This window comes from Nanorana parkeri, unplaced genomic scaffold, assembly GCF_000935625.1.
Source record: "Nanorana parkeri isolate BGI_ZX_2015 unplaced genomic scaffold, ASM93562v1 scaffold149, whole genome shotgun sequence".
Taxonomy (NCBI): domain Eukaryota; kingdom Metazoa; phylum Chordata; class Amphibia; order Anura; family Dicroglossidae; genus Nanorana; species Nanorana parkeri.
The window spans coordinates 410,694-427,591 of NW_017306417.1; positions in this window are offsets into that span (position 1 = coordinate 410,694).

Genomic DNA, 16,898 nt, shown 5'->3' on the forward strand with positions numbered 1-16,898 from the left:
TTTTTTAAAATTCCTTTCTGCAAAGTTGAAACTTTAATAAAGACTTAATGTTTAAAAAAAAACCAAAAAAACAAACCATAAGAATTTATATACCCAGATTTATGTTTACTTACAAGGATACAAGGATTCTGATTGTTCCCGGATAAGAGGTCATCTGGGGTCTGACAGTGTCTGCCCTGTCAACTGTCTAACCTCATTTCTATCTTCCAGCTTATGGCCAAACATAACAAACTCAAATGCCAGTCTGATTGCTTTAGGTCCTTGCACTTTCCATATTGCTCTTTGCCTTGTCAAATGTGTTTTGTTAACAGCACTACATGGAACTCCATCCAAAATCTTTTTCTATTTTTAGATCGAGTGGGGGAATAGTCAGAGACCATGCCAAGTTTTAATTGCCGTGTTCCCACTGAGGAGATTTTGTTTCACTTCCCATCCTGGGGTTAAGTCACCAGAAGAGTGAGAGACGACAAAAACCTACTCTACCCAAAACAGAAGAAAAAAGTTTTGGCTGGAGATCCGCTCTCATGTAAGGTCTTCATGCTCCCAGAAGAGGATTTGTTGCAAATGCCATCCGGAGGTGGCAAAAAATATATTTAAAATAGCTCTTGCTCTGCTTCCTGCCATTATTAGAACACTGCTTCCCAACAGTCTGCTCATGAATATGATAAAAGCAGAAACTCATGTTAATCATACGCGTAGGCAAAACAGGTGGTTTAAATATTTATAGCAACAGTTAATGTTCTTAAACAGAACGTTCTTCCTTTCTGGAAAATTGGAGTTTGGACTACCTTAGCTGTGCTGCATGAAGACCTGCTGTAGTAGCAACTCTGCCTTACAGAAAATATACTCTGAAAGACAACTTAAGATAATGTCTCCAAGTTGCTCAGACCAGCCTGTAATTTGAAAATGTTAAGCATGGATAACATAGGATTACCATTGCTACATATGTGACAGCCACTAGATAAAGTCTAGTCTTCATAAACCTTATTATTATTTTTTTTATTATCCAGATTAGCACAGCTACAATCTGTGTGCTAGCAGTAAAACCGATGTATATCGTGAATAATCACTGTAGTTTAGACTTTATATGAGCTATTCTTAGGATTTTCTGCACTGCTGAGCCGCAGTGTACCTCCCGGTTTTTGAAGATTTTCTAGGAAGCATTTTAGAGTCAAATATTTAGGGCAAAAGACAAAACGGTGCCACAATCTGTGATACTTCCATCATTTAAAAACTTTGTGTTTACAGAATCTACGATGACCAGTAACAAATAAAAGGGATAATACACAAGCACAAGCCTTTAACAATACTGGAGATCACTGCTGCTTACCACAGCCAAATTCATGTTCACAAAAAGTTAGAAAATAGGTATATTGGTTGGTATAGGCAACACTCCTACTTTTCGCTATACAAATATCTGAATATAACCTTAAAGCTGAATACCGTGCAAATCAAATCTTAACCCTTGTCTACAGTGCTAACATAACAAAGCTATACCTGCCCAAACCGCGATCCTGGCTTGTTGTTACACCGCTCCCTCCAGCCTGTCTCTTCCTCTGCTCCAGCGATGCTATGTACCTCGTGTTCTATACACTGTATTGGACGTGATGACTCAGAGTACATTAGACCACTGGAGCGGAAGGGGAGCGAGGCTGAAGGGAGCAACCTAAGAGCCAGCCGGAATTGTGGTTCAGGTGAGTACAACTTTTTTTGTTAGCTCCCTAGACAAGGTGAGCACTTATTTGTTGTAGTGTGGTGGAGGCCCGACTACAAAGTTTAAGATTTGCCTGAAGTTCTGCATTAAATCAATACAAAGACGTTTGATAGACCAGGCATCTAGATATTAAAGGAACCAATACATTTAGCTAAATTAATTTTTTTAAATGCATTCCCTTTAAAGCAACACTAAGACTAGGAGGAAGGGCAGTGCTGGGAACCAATAAGGGTTACAATATGCAAATGTGCTGACAATGAACATACCGATAGGAGGAAAACAGCCAGGACTGAGGAGAGGACACCACTGTATTTCTCTTTCAGAGAAGGTGGAAGATATACATATCCTTTGGCAGGTAAACTATCATCCACAACTGTATGTCATCTTTGTATTGTACCCACAGCTTTTAGTAGTACATTTATATAGACCTATAAACCAGGATGGATTTCAGTGACTTAAAAGGAGAACTATAAGGTGAGTGCTTTTCACTCACCTCATAGTTCTAGCCGACCTGTGACAATGAGACTGTCACAGGTCGGCTCAGTAGATCAGGTGGTGAGCGAACACATACCGGCGTTCGCTCACCTCTCGATTCTGTCACAGCTCTCTGCCGTGACAGGGGAGGGGCTGGATTCCCCCTCCCCGCTCCGCCAGCGCTGACTGGTGGATCGGACGGGGGAGAAGGCGGGTACAGCTGGCTCTGCCTCTAGATAGGCAGAGCCAGCTGTCACTCACGCAGCGGGGCGGGTCCAGAAATAATTGTCGGGATCCGCTTCAGCTGCGGCGTCTCAGTATACCGCGAGCGGTATACTGAGCTCAGGGTGACGGGAGGATGCTAGTTTGTGTCCTCCCGTTACCCTAAGGAGAACTATGGGGAAAAGACTTAACCCCATAGTTCTCCTTTAAGCCTCTAGGCATGCAAGCTTTTGTGCCCTGTATTAGGGTCATCTCTTTAACACACAACATTTTCTTGTTTTACAGGTCAATTCAGGCCTGCTTATATAACATATCCTAAAATAGAGCTGTGGAGGAAAAAGTACTAGGCAAAATAATTTTTAGCAGAGATATGCAGTATAATTATTTTTAACAAAATGGCTGTAGTGATCGGTCTTTGGGATTGTCATGTGACCATTTGAAACAGAACCTTCACTGACCAAAATATGTAGGCTGCCATTACTGACCCCCATCTAAAAAATACTAATCGCCTGGTTATTACTGGCTTTAGTATTTTGACCTGGAACTATGTGCAGCCTGTGGAGTCAGATGAAGTCATAACTGAACAGAAGAGCTAGTGACTATAGGAACTGAAGCTATTAGAGGATGTTAGCCAGGCCACTAGGATGTTCAAGAGGCCTTTCATGAACATAGTTCTAGCCGACCTGTGACAATGAGACTGTCACAGGTCGGCTCAGTAGATCAGGTGGTGAGCGAACACATACCGGCGTTCGCTCACCTCTCGATTCTGTCACAGCTCTCTGCCGTGACAGGGGAGGGGCTGGATTCCCCCTCCCCGCTCCGCCAGCGCTGACTGGTGGATCGGACGGGGGAGAAGGCGGGTACAGCTGGCTCTGCCTCTAGATAGGCAGAGCCAGCTGTCACTCACGCAGCGGGGCGGGTCCAGAAATAATTGTCGGGATCCGCTTCAGCTGCGGCGTCTCAGTATACCGCGAGCGGTATACTGAGCTCAGGGTGACGGGAGGATGCTAGTTTGTGTCCTCCCGTTACCCTAAGGAGAACTATGGGGAAAAGACTTAACCCCATAGTTCTCCTTTAAGCCTCTAGGCATGCAAGCTTTTGTGCCCTGTATTAGGGTCATCTCTTTAACACACAACATTTTCTTGTTTTACAGGTCAATTCAGGCCTGCTTATATAACATATCCTAAAATAGAGCTGTGGAGGAAAAAGTACTAGGCAAAATAATTTTTAGCAGAGATATGCAGTATAATTATTTTTAACAAAATGGCTGTAGTGATCGGTCTTTGGGATTGTCATGTGACCATTTGAAACAGAACCTTCACTGACCAAAATATGTAGGCTGCCATTACTGACCCCCATCTAAAAAATACTAATCGCCTGGTTATTACTGGCTTTAGTATTTTGACCTGGAACTATGTGCAGCCTGTGGAGTCAGATGAAGTCATAACTGAACAGAAGAGCTAGTGACTATAGGAACTGAAGCTATTAGAGGATGTTAGCCAGGCCACTAGGATGTTCAAGAGGCCTTTCATGAGAAAAACCAACATTAAGGCTGCCATTGTTGAGCCATGCTTTAGAAAATGAACATGAACTGGCTGTCATATCAATATTCTGAGTTAATGATTTGGAACAAGTATGCAGATCAGGATTATATGCAGTTTCCCTAACCTCCTTGTTCTACATATTGTCACAGGTTAATAATTCAAAGTATTAAAACTGGGTGGGTAAAAATAACAGTCACAAGTATGGCCAGGAATAGTAGCCCCCAAACTTCACTTATGACAGGTTTATCTTACAAAAGGTAGAAAATAGGAACACAGGTTCATATGAGCCACATCAGTTTGGGATTTTGTGCAGAGCAACATCAGGAGGCCAGTGGAGGAACCACTGAACACAGCACACGAACATCAGGAAAGTTAAGTATGTACACTCTTCTTTAGCAGGGTATATTTTTGGCTGATTTCATATTCCTAACAGGGTTGCTTTAAGGAAGACATTGATATCACATTACTACTATGATTAGGTCCTTGTTTACTAATCAGAAAATAATGATCAGTAAAGTTTAGTAAAGAGCTACTTACTAGTTCAGTCTTCATTTTGTTTGTCCAGCTCAAGCAAGAGAGTTGCTTGAGCTGGAGAACTCAATACAGCAATGAGCTACAACCCTGGTCAAGCAGTGACAGATATCTCACATGCCAGCACTAAGTCCTCCCATTGTTCATATCAGTAACCTGTTCTATCCATCTATCCATCTACCCATCCATCTACCCATCCATCTACCCATCCATCTACCCATCCAAGGCAAACAAACAAAAAATCAGCAAAATTCAGAAAAATCTGCAATGGTTCTCTGAGGGACATAACTGGATTAGTCAAGTCAGTCGTATGTCATTTTATTTTTAGATTTCCCAAAGCTGTAAGGTGCTGAAGAAGTTTTTAGCATTTTATACAGAAATACTAGCCATGATAATCATGCAGATTATTGTAAGTGCATCCCTGTAACTATAAAAGCAAAATATTTTTTTATAATAAAAATCTGTGCCTGAACACAGTGTCTAAATTGCTTTTTATGCATATGTTATACCATTTTCCAGCTACATCACCATGTTGTTTTTAGACTGTTTAGCATAGGGGGGTCAAGCCACAATCTCATGCCATCCACTGCCCACTAGGCATTACACAACATTTTGCCAGTAGGGTTTCAGACCATAAATGTTACAATACAATCTGCTTTTATCAAAACTATGCACCATGAGGACCTACGTAAAATACCCAATGAATGTGTATTCAGTTAGGCCCTTGCACTACATGGTTGTAGTGGTTTAGTTTAAAAGGAGATTGTGATGTCAGATTGTAACTTCTAGCAAGCTTAAAAAAGAACTATTGGTCGAGCAAAATGTACCCACTCCAATAGTCTGAGCCGGTGTGTGACACTGCAGCTGTCACATGCCGGCTCTATAGCTCGATGACTGAATGATCACAAACCGCTGCTCGTGCAGCTTACGGTTTCTCTCTGCAGAGAGCGATGACTATCAGTCACTTCCCCACAGGACAGACGGAGGGGAGGCAAAGCTTGCTCCGGCTCTAAAGAGGAAGATGGTTGGATCCCGGCAATTTTGGTGGATCCAGCTGCAGCGCTGCTCTGCCCGCTAAATGCTGACTTTTGTCACAGGAGCATATTAGTATACTCCTGTGACCCAAGAAACAACTAAAGCTAAAAAAAGGTTTGGCTATAGTTCTCTTTTAACCCTATAAAAGGTGGTAATGTTGATAGACTGTTGTTAGATTATACACAGCCTAATCTTCAAGAATGTTTCAGGAGGCTTTTAGAATGCAGAAAAGATAGATATGAGGAGGGGGTGGGGTGAGAGAGCATGTGCCCTAAACAAATATTTGGGGCGCTTATTAGTACCTAGTGCCTACTCTGGGCCCTCTTCATAGGATGGCACCTTATACAGCCTTACGTAGCAAAGAACTCTACTCTTATTAAACTGTGCTCATACCAAATAATGTTACATTTGCCTACTGTATTGACCTATTCTTTGTTCATATACATGATACAGTTTCTTTTCCATGGCTCTCTAAAGTGTAACTACGAGAAGAAAAATAATGGCATATATGATACATTCCATCACTCACATTAACACAGCAGTTCCCCTCCCCGTAATAGTTTTATTACCTGTTGATTCTGGCAGATAATGTTATTTCCACTCTTCTATAACAGGCTATAAGTCAGAGATGGATACATTAATATGGAATTCAGGAGTCAGTCTTCCCAATCCAGAAGCCAACAGGATTTTTTAGGAGCCAACTCTATTGACAACAACTAGAGAAAACCTCAAAAGTTAGGCGCCAGCTGTAGGCCAGGTTTTAAGGAGCATTGGCTACCTAACTCCTGGGATTTGTCCAGCCCGAGCTACGTAGTCCATACAATTAGCAGTTACATGGGTTGGGAAAAACCATATTACACTGTAGGGAGTACATACAACAATCTGCTCATATTTATATGGCTTAAACCTTTTATTTCAAAAGAAAACTGATGCTGTAAGTTAGTCTTTACTAGTATTGCTTGCTTGTATTTTACCAAGTTCATTCAAAACATGTCCATCTAAGATTACTCAGGGTGACAATGCTGCCATGCAATTTCAGTGTGGAACAAAGAGCATTGCCACCCTATGAGAAGGAGTTGGAAAAATTGTCCTAATGCAGGATCAAAAGGTAATAAAATAATCCTTTTCACAAATACTAAAACTTGTCAATCTATGTTGTTTTTACTCCATACATGCCACTGCGCCCACTTCTTTTTAGAATATTGGCAATTGTCTGCCCGCTGTATTAATATGAACACGTTGGCCAAAGTACATAAAAACATATTTTTTTTCAGTTGATGACCCTAAAGGCATTCAAGCTATTTAAATTCTATTTTAGGATATGATAGCTGTGTTATGATGGGTATAAATAATCTAGTTGAATAAAATCTCCAGGCTTGACTCTTATCTTACGCCATAGGCATCAGATCTAGCACCGTGTCATAAATCCTTATGGAAATGGCATGTCATCTGAAAATAAAATGCCATCAATGAAAGGTATAAACTGTTCCTGTAACAAATCACGGACGCATTAACAGAATGTCATCCCTACATGTAAATCAACCTAATGGCACAAAGGTGATAATCAGGCAAAATTTGTTTTGTTTTTTTAAATCAATGTGAATGTTAATTGATGCACAACTACAATAAATTATGCATCCATAGTTTAAATTACAGAGCATATTTTGTATTTTTATAAAAGTTGCATATATATAGTATATTATTAGAGAGTAAAATTACATTACATTGTATTATATGTTAGCTGCGAATGCATCATCCAATGAGATTTCACAAATCATTTATCCATTCCATGAAGAAGTGATAGTGTTATACTTTTTCTTCCCTCTGCTGATTTTAATAAATGAGTGGCACATAGATTATAGCCTTCTCTAATGCACAGCATTATTGGTTTTACAGAAGAGACAAAATGTACAACAGCAAAAGTATCCATTTAAGAAGGGATCAATTATGCTAATGTTACCATATGTATAAAATCAACATCCATAACATAAGTAACATTACCATAGAACAAAATAGCGAAATGTTCCATATCCAAGTAATCATTTAATATCTTTGTGATAGAGGTGGCTGTCAAGCTGCCCACATTTTACACCTGCTTCACAATAATACAATCATCTAGCAGCACATTAAATATTTCCAGTCATATCAGTCAGCCAATCTGTGATATCTATGAAATGTAACCATAACACAGGCAAATAAGAAACCGTGCATTATATAAAATATTGTAAATTTGGTAAGCTGAGAGATGTTGCACAGATGTGGTTTAACAATGCAATCTACTTACTGTGTTGTATTTGTCTCTGTGTCATAGTCACAGCAGAAGTAAGAACCCATCGATTATCAGTTACCCTTGTTGTCGGAGCTCCATACTTATCTGCAAAACAAAAAAATAATTACCGAGAAAGAAAAATCTAATGTCCTAAATTACGAATGATTAATATGCTGTAGCCCAAAAGTAAACAATCACAATTCATGTTTTTATTTTAGGAGACCCTGTTGCCTTAATAAAAACAAATTGTCAGTCTGTAATAGGAGCAGATTATTACTCCCCTGTCCTTTGGGCAGCAAATCAAATGTTCATTTAGATCAAGGGACACCAGTGTTGCTATTATTTGGCACATCCTAGTGTGTAGGATAGAATGTACTCTGCTGCATGCTCTGGTTTCTCTCAAAAAACATATGTGTTGTGTAGTAATGTAGAGGTCTTGGTTATAGGTATTTACATGTAATTTTTTTGCATCACACACCCAACCACAAGAAGCTTATTTCATTTCAGAACAATGGGCAGCGTCTTGCATATAAATGCTTTATGTCTCTGGGCTAACTGTGCTCCTCAAGCATTGGTGTACAACACTATAATGGCCTAATATTACACAGCCATCTGTGCTATAACAAAATGGTTCTAGAACCAACATGAAAAAGCAAAATGAAAAAACATGCATGGCATCATTCCTTAAATAATTAATACATCTTTAACCTGTATTCATATTCTATGATTTAAGGTTTCCTTGACTTAGAGTGGCTTATAGGGCTGTTTAGTTCTTTTTAGCCCTGCTCACCATAACTGGTCTGGTTATACTTTTGTTTTGTTCAAAGTGAACATTGTAGCTATAATGCAAGGTTCGCTTTTTAAAGGGCCCCCTCCCACCCTTGCAAAAAAGTAGCATACATGTTAAGAAAAACATTGAGATTTACTGGGGGCAAGGGTTCGATGGTATATTTACCTCTACTATGGCTTCCTCTGGTGGTTCCTAGACGAGAGTGACATTTTCCTTCTTCTGGCGAGATCCTGAGAAATGTAGAGTACAGTATAATTTGCTGAGAAGATGCTACAAGCACTGTGCTGCAGTGTTTTCCTACAAGATTTGAAGTGCTCACCATTCCCAGGATCTCGTCGGTAGAAGGATGACATCACCCTCTGCTCCATTGAAGGCAGTAGATAGGCAAGTATGCTATCTATCCTCCATTCCCCCCTCCCCCAGAGGATTTTTTAAAAATAAATTTGTGCCTACTTTTAGCAAGAGGCAAAAACCTTGCTTTAATTGAAAATTATTATCTACTGCCATTAAGCAAGCATTCTGGCTTGCTGTGCTAATTACCTGAACACAATTTTGCAAAAACAAGCTTGCCAACAAGAGTGCTCCAAATCGATTTGCATGTTTTATTGTTAGCTGTGCATTAACAGATTTCTTTGTGGGATTCTCTGTGGCATTTTGTTTTGCAAAACTGAAGGAAAGTCCCCATACTAAATACTCTATATGTATGATGTTCTAAAATCTCAATTCCAAATTCTTCCTGAATGACTCTGTGCTGCATTAAAGTAAGTGGGCTGCATTGTGTGCCCATGTTTGACAATGCAGTCCAGTCCATTTTTATAGCTCCCTAATGGAAGCGCAGAGAGAATTGCAAGGCTAATTCCACAGAAGCTGGAATTGCTTATCTATCCTTCCTCTGTGTACAAAATCTGGTTAAGCTCCTGGAATGGACCTAAATCTTGTTAACAGTCTTGCTGGGATGGATAAATAAAGAGTTAATATGTTAGCTCAAATAACTTTCCTTGTGAAGATGCCAATGCACTTGGTCACTAGTCTCTGCTGAAAGAGACACTTTCACTTTGCCCATTCAGGATTTGTGAGAGGGCCTGTGTCGAGGGGCTTAGGGCTTGTGTTGATGGCATCAGTTTGACATTAGTCTAAGACACTTCTAAGTTCACTCAGAATTCGATGATAGGTGCATTTGACCTGCAGAAGACCTCCTTCTGACCTGCATGAATGCAAATCCTGTCTGACACAAACAAAAAGCCATTAACATAGACTCTAACCATCAATCACAACCCATTGGCAAATCTCCAGCGCTCCCCTGCAGCTCCTTACTCTGTTGCAACAGGCACAAAATACCCTGTACTTCCGGGGAGAGCATGTAACCTCCTCCCATGATGCAATACTCAGGCCTAGTGTGTGATCACCAGGCCCAAGCACTGTGTCATGATGTTGTGGACAATGTCAACACTCCTCTAGGGACCAAAACCCAGCTTTAGGTAGACTGTCACTTTTAGGTCAATTTAAGTCTATTAAAGAATATGTTTAGCCAGTCTTCCCTTCAGCATGTCCTAATGCTTAGGTCTTTATACAAGTGACCAGATGTGACCCGCACTGAAAGGAGTCTGGAGCAGCATTTTCTGAAGTAAAGGTAAGCAATCCAGCTCTTAATCTTTATTGAGTGACTATACTTCTGTAGTAACATTTGAGTATAGGTCTGCTTTTACCACAGAAGTTAAAAACGAGTTACGGGACAAATTTTTTAGAGAGTTGTTGTATTGATAATTTGCCCTACAATGATTTTTGCATATAAAAGTGGCATGCTGTGCACATGACAAAACAGTGAGTACATTTCCTAATTACTGCACCTTTATGCTGTTTAATGGTGCACAGCGTGCCTCTCTTTCCAGAACGGTAACATACTGTATACCCAATGACCGGTAGCATGCAATCTGACTAAGCTATAATAAAAGAAATAAATGTTAATTGGATTTTCAGGAATACATCCCTTTATGCTGTGTAATGGGGCAAAGCATGCATGATACAGAACAGTGACTAATACAAGGCTGCTTTGTTTCTTGTTTGAGGACAATTTTTTCCTGGTCTAGTTTGGAAATAAAATGGCATAAAATGAAAGTTAACTAATGGAAATCAAAGTCTTTTGATGTTTGTTTGTTCCTAGTCCCTGTGCTTCATTCCATGTATATATTTACAGTTTTAACTTGAGAATAATTTTAATAATTGACAGAAGCTGAAAATTGTGCGTTTCAGCAGGCTGGCTTCACTACATTCTCAGTCAACAACGTGGAACAACCTGACAGATTAGTAAGTCAGAACGTCAGATGCTTGTTCCGGGTTCCTAGAAAAAAGAAAAGGCTAGTTGCACTCCTTACTGGTATGACCCCGTGATCGGGGAGGGGTGCTCGGAGTGACTGCGGATGGCGCCGCCAAATACAGAAAATTGCAGAAACGTCACCAGCACACCAAATCCTTATAGGATCAAAGTTCGTAGATTTTGGGGCCTCTCATAAAGCATTTCGGGGCCACACAGGGTCCCTTCATCAGGCATAGCAATGACATGAGTTTGCAATAAAATCTACGAACTTTGATCCTATAAGGATTTGGTGTGCTGGTGACGTTTCTGCAATGTTCCGGGTTCCTGCCTCAAAAAGCATTAAGGGAGAACTACGAGGTGAGTGATTTCCACTCACCCTCATAGTTAGAGCCAACATGTGACAAAGAAGCTGTAACAGGTCGGCTCTATTGATCGACATACCGTCGCTCGTTCACTTTCCGATCAACTCCTTGCAGAGAACTGTGACTTTCAGGGATTCCCCCCCTGCCCGCTCCGATCCTCCAGCCCTGAGTGGAGGAATGGACGGGGGAAGGCGAGAGCACAGCTGGCTCTGCCTCTAGATAGGCAGAGCCAGCTGTCGCTCACGCAGCTGGGTGGATCCCGACAGCATTGTCAGGATCCATCCCGGCTGCGTGGCTCTCAGTATATCGCAGGCAATAGCCTGTGATATACTGAGCTTTGGGTCACAGGAGGTTAGTATATGTCCCTCGTGGCCCTAGATAGAATTATGGGGGAAAACACTTACCGCATAGTACTCTTTTAAGGCCATCGGATCAGCAGGACAACCAAGATACTAGCATTTTTAGGGTCAGCAATATAAGCCTCTATGTATCGCTCAGTACAGGTTTCCTTTAGGTAGGTAGGATCTAATAAGGGAAAACAGTACATCCTTATTAGAGCAGTGATGTCACAAGAGAATCCCACCCCATAATCTGCTGTGCCCTCTACCAATAAAAAGAAAGCATGTTTTTCTCTGGGTCGGGCAATCAGAGTGTAGGCTTCTTCAACCGGAAGTCTGGGATTCCCATAAAAGTCATTCACTTAAGAGCTGCTAAGGGGTCCAAAAGGATCATTTTACCAGTTCACAAAAGAGCGGATCACTTCTAATGGGTGAGTAGATGTTCATAACAAGTCACCCTGATTTCTTAATCCCTACTTGTCCCTGTTGCCTGAATCTATTGTCACCCTAGAACATTTCACTGGTTCTTTTACCCAATGGTGTCTAAAACCAGCACTGCCCTGGAAAGGAGACAGCCTGGGCTATCTCTGGTATGAGACAAATGATATAGCCCAAGACTTGGGTAAGCGACATGCAGCCTAAAGTTGCTACCTATGTTAAGTATGCTGTACGCTCCAATTTGGTACTTTAATCTATAATATAATCTATAATCTAAACTGGTAAAACTGCTGCTACAGCCATATTTTCCAGCTGCTCTATTGTCTTGCTTATTTAATAACAAAGAATATCATTATGCAGTATTCCACAGTAACCAATCAGCAATTGATTTTCATTTCCCTGTCCATTATAAACTGTTGGAAGCTAATTTCTGACTGGTTGATAAGGGTTCTGTAGACTGTCCTTCGCGTTTAATGTGTGGGTTTATTTATTATCAGAAAGAGTTATCAGATAGTGCACATACAATTAAACTGGAAACTAATGTCTAAGACTATATATTTTACATTATCATCTATTTGTTATATTATTTTTTTAGATTCCTTTCTAGAAACACACAATAGGTACACAAAATACAGAACTAAAATTTAAGACAGTAGTGCTTGCCTACTGGAAAAAAAATATCTTCTACTTTCTAACTAAAGGACAGAGGCTTTCTGGAAGGCAAACGCTTTGCTTGTGTCCAGTGGAACAGCTGCAAGTCGGTTTAAATAACAAGGGAAGTACAGTGCCTTATTGTTCTAGGATTTGTTTCAAACTCCGAGGCTTACAAAATAGCTTTTTTGATCTTCTCTCCAACAGTTAATGCTTGTTCAGTTGTGCCCAGAGAGCTGCCTAGTCACTTACACACTCCAATGTTCTTAAAGGAGTACCGTATATACTCGAGTATAAGCCGAGATTTTCAGCCCATTTTTTTGGGTGAAAAGTGCCCCCCTCGGCTTATACTCGAGTCAGCGCCAGCGCGTCATCTATGTACAAGGACTATGCCAAACACTCTCAATACTTGAAACTAGTGGTAAATTATCACTACTGGAAAATGTGCCATTCAGCTACAAAGGCCAGGGGATCCCAGCCGACAAATCCATATATGACTTTAAAAAAAAGGGGGAAGAGGTCTCCTCATAAGGGATTGAAAATGTTTTTTTTCCCTTTAATTGGATTGCTTATCTGAAAAGATTACACACAACAGAGTTTGGTGCAGGTTGGTGTAATACAGACATCCTTAGATGAAAGTCTGAAGTACTGAGCAAGTAGCCTATTTTTTCTGTGCACATTTCAAAGTTGATGCATATCTAAAATCCAATAACAAAATATAATATATTGCAGCTTACCAGTTCTTAGATGCAGTGGCTGCAATATATTTTTTTCCAGATTGCAAAGATCACTTACTGTACTGTATTTATGAAAGAGCAGCATGGTCACCATAGGACAAAAAATGTGCTAAAACTACAGAGCATGCCCCCTCTCTATAGCATACAGGGAAGGTGTTTTGTATTCCACAGAGGTGAACGTGGCAGTGCTGATAACATTACTTGAGATTTAATTGCAGAGAGTGAACGGAAAGTCATCAGCTTGGTAAATGTCTGGAAGTATCAACAGGTATGTTTTGCAGTCGTCAAAGATATATAACAAAATATTTTCAAATGGTATATTGAAGAGACCAAAGGGAAACAAATGAAAAGTGTATTATTAGGGATTGCAAACACTTGTCCATTATCATTAAGCGTATACTTAAAATGTTTATGTCCTGCCATCCCCCCTTTTGCACTAAAATGGGCTGATTTTCTGCAATTATCCCCAGAGTCCGCACACTCTGTTATTTTGACAGGTTGGACACAACTAAGATGCGCCATTGTTAGCGAAGCTTGGAGGGAAATCCAATTTAAACTAATCCATCAGGCATACTATGGCTTCAATATCACCGCGGGTCATAGACCTCCAGAGTGGCTGACATCCTGCCCGAAATGCCATTCCCCTCTGCCCGATTTAACACACCTTATGTGGCTATGCCCCCATATACACTCATTATGGACGGATGTTGTCTCCTATATGAATGTGCACTCTGGAAATATTAGAACGCCCTCTCCGGATATCTGTTTATTCCACGGTCCTTCCCCGGGGCAAACCAACACAACACTCCCATTGACCAGATGGGAACACTTATGCATCATAAGTACAAAAAGAGCCATATTAACTGACTGGTTATCTTCTACCCCAACCTCCTCATCTAGGTTCAAGACAATGCTCCACCGACTCATGTTGCTCGACAAACTATACACAAAGTTTAATATGCACCGAACTAAAAAGTTTTTCGATACTTGGTCTGCCTACCTGATTTCTGAACTATCTCTAGATCAGCTACGTGACCTAATGCTTATCTTCCAAAATTCCAAGTGGTTTTACAATGCCAAACTCACTAACACACTTGGTGACTTTGATGTCCTTTGATATTCCCCACACCTATCTCACGCATGTATGTATATTCCCCCACTCAGATTACCAAATTTTATCCCCGAAATGCCCTGCTAATATTATATGGTTATTCAAATTTATACTACCAAATGTCACCTCTGTTGCTGTTTGACATTTGTGTTTTACCTGTATTCTATCATATGAAGGCCTCTTAAATTATATGACTGTACATTACTAGTGACCCACTTTGGATGCTCAAATATTTGATTCTGCTTCCAAAAAATGTTTGTACATTGTACCTCGTTGTCAATAACCTATTGTACTGTACTTTTTCTGCAATAAAAAACATGCAAAAAAAAATGTTTATGCAACCAATTTCCAAGGTTATTTTTATACATGTAAATGTATGTGAATATACATATCAGCCTGTTAACACGCAATATCCTATGAGCTGTTCCTTGGGTTATCCATAGCTATTAAACACTGGCCTATGACTGGGAAGTAAGGCAGATCTTTGCGCATATAAACAGGTGAAAGCTAAATTATTACCACTCCAAATTAGCATTTTCACCTAATCAAAAAGTAAAATTTTCATGCACCAACGAGAACAACTTGTAGCACTCCAGGGCTAGAATGGAGGTGGAAGATAAAAAGAAGAGGTGGAGAAAATTCAACCAGCAAATCCAAGTCACAATAAACTGAATATCTGAACATACCGAAATCATAATATACAAACCTGTTTTTTGGTTGCCTAATAGGATGCTAAATAATTTTTCTTAATAAAATCCAGAACAGTAATTTTTTTCATTTGATTTGACATTTGAAATTTACTACAGTGGTCATTCTCAGCGGCCTGTAATTAATCAATAACTAAAAAAACCCCAATAAATTCACATTATAGATTCATTTCTAAAAGGCTTTGGTAGTATCCAATTTTTACACTTACTCTCTAGCTCCACTAAAACCTTGTTCAATTTCGCATTGCTGCTGGCAACCTGAATTATATACCGGCCTCTTACATCTCCTGGGAACCACTTACCAGAATATGAAGTTCCAACAAGTTGGAACCTTTTACTGCTCTTTTCAGTCAGAAGTGCTTATTATTGCCCCAAAAGAATATATGTGTATTGTATTGCTATGGTAGAGCATTAACTACTTTTAACAACTCACCATATGTAGTTTTAAAATTCTCTCATCTCTAAAAAAACACGCTCTAAACTCTAAATGCCCATATAGAAGCACATACCCCAAAAATAGCAATGCCATTAGGGTCCATTCACACTTTTGCATGGTGGCAAGAAAGAGGGGTTATATAATATATTTTGTTGTGGATGTGCGCTAACATGGCAGTGTTTTGTGCTGTTACTAAGGTGTGATAAGGGGCACAACAAACATTTGTTCTGAACACATCAAAAGAAGCCTGCTGTGGAGCCTTGAAAGATGGGTTTTAAAGGAGAGATGATTTCCACTCACCTCATAGTTCTAGCCAACATGTGACAATGAGACTGTCACAGGTCGACTCAGTAGATCGGGAGGTGAGCGAACACATACCAGGTTCGCTCACCTCTCGATCCTGGGAGGGCTGGATTCCCCTCTCCCCGCTCCGATCTGCCATCGCTGACTGGCGGAACGGATGGGGGAGGGCCAGAGCCAGCTGTCACTCACGCAGCTGGGCGGATCCCGTCATCTACGTCAAGATCCGCTCCGGCGTCTCAGTATACCGCGAGCTGTAGCTCGCGGTATACTGAGCTTAGGGTAACGGGAGGACGCTAGTTTGTGTCCTCCCGTTACCCTAAGGAGAACTATGGGGAAAAACACTGACCCCATAGTTCTCCTTTAAGGCTATATAAAAGTTCATATCTCAGCCTGCTGGTTCTGTAGGAGGCAAGACACACCTTGTTTTAAAATGAACCTGCCAGGGTTGACCACATTTTTAAATTGACCTGACTTTTTGATTGTAATTAATGCAAGGTCCCCAGGAAGTCCAAGTCCAACCCCCCGATATCAGTCACACCTTAAATCCATTATGAATTCATAATGGGATATTGGGATGACAAGCTGTTGGGACATACAGTAGCTTTGAAGCTATGTCCCACAAGGCGTATAGGAATATGTGGTAAATGCTAACTTTTAGAAAGGGGACACACTGCTTAAAAAAAATATGAAAAATAAATTCCTTAACCTCTTGCCGTCTGCCCGTAGTATTTTTTTTCTGCTCGCGCGCACGGGCGGAAAAGACCCGTCCAATGCGTTTCAACTGCATGACGGAATAAATGTCAGTCAAAGTACCGCAGCGCTGAATACTGAAAAATGGCCTGGATGGGAAGGGGGTTTAACACCGCGGATGTCAACTGGTTAATAAACCGGCTCTTCACACTGCCAAGCATATTAAAAAAGG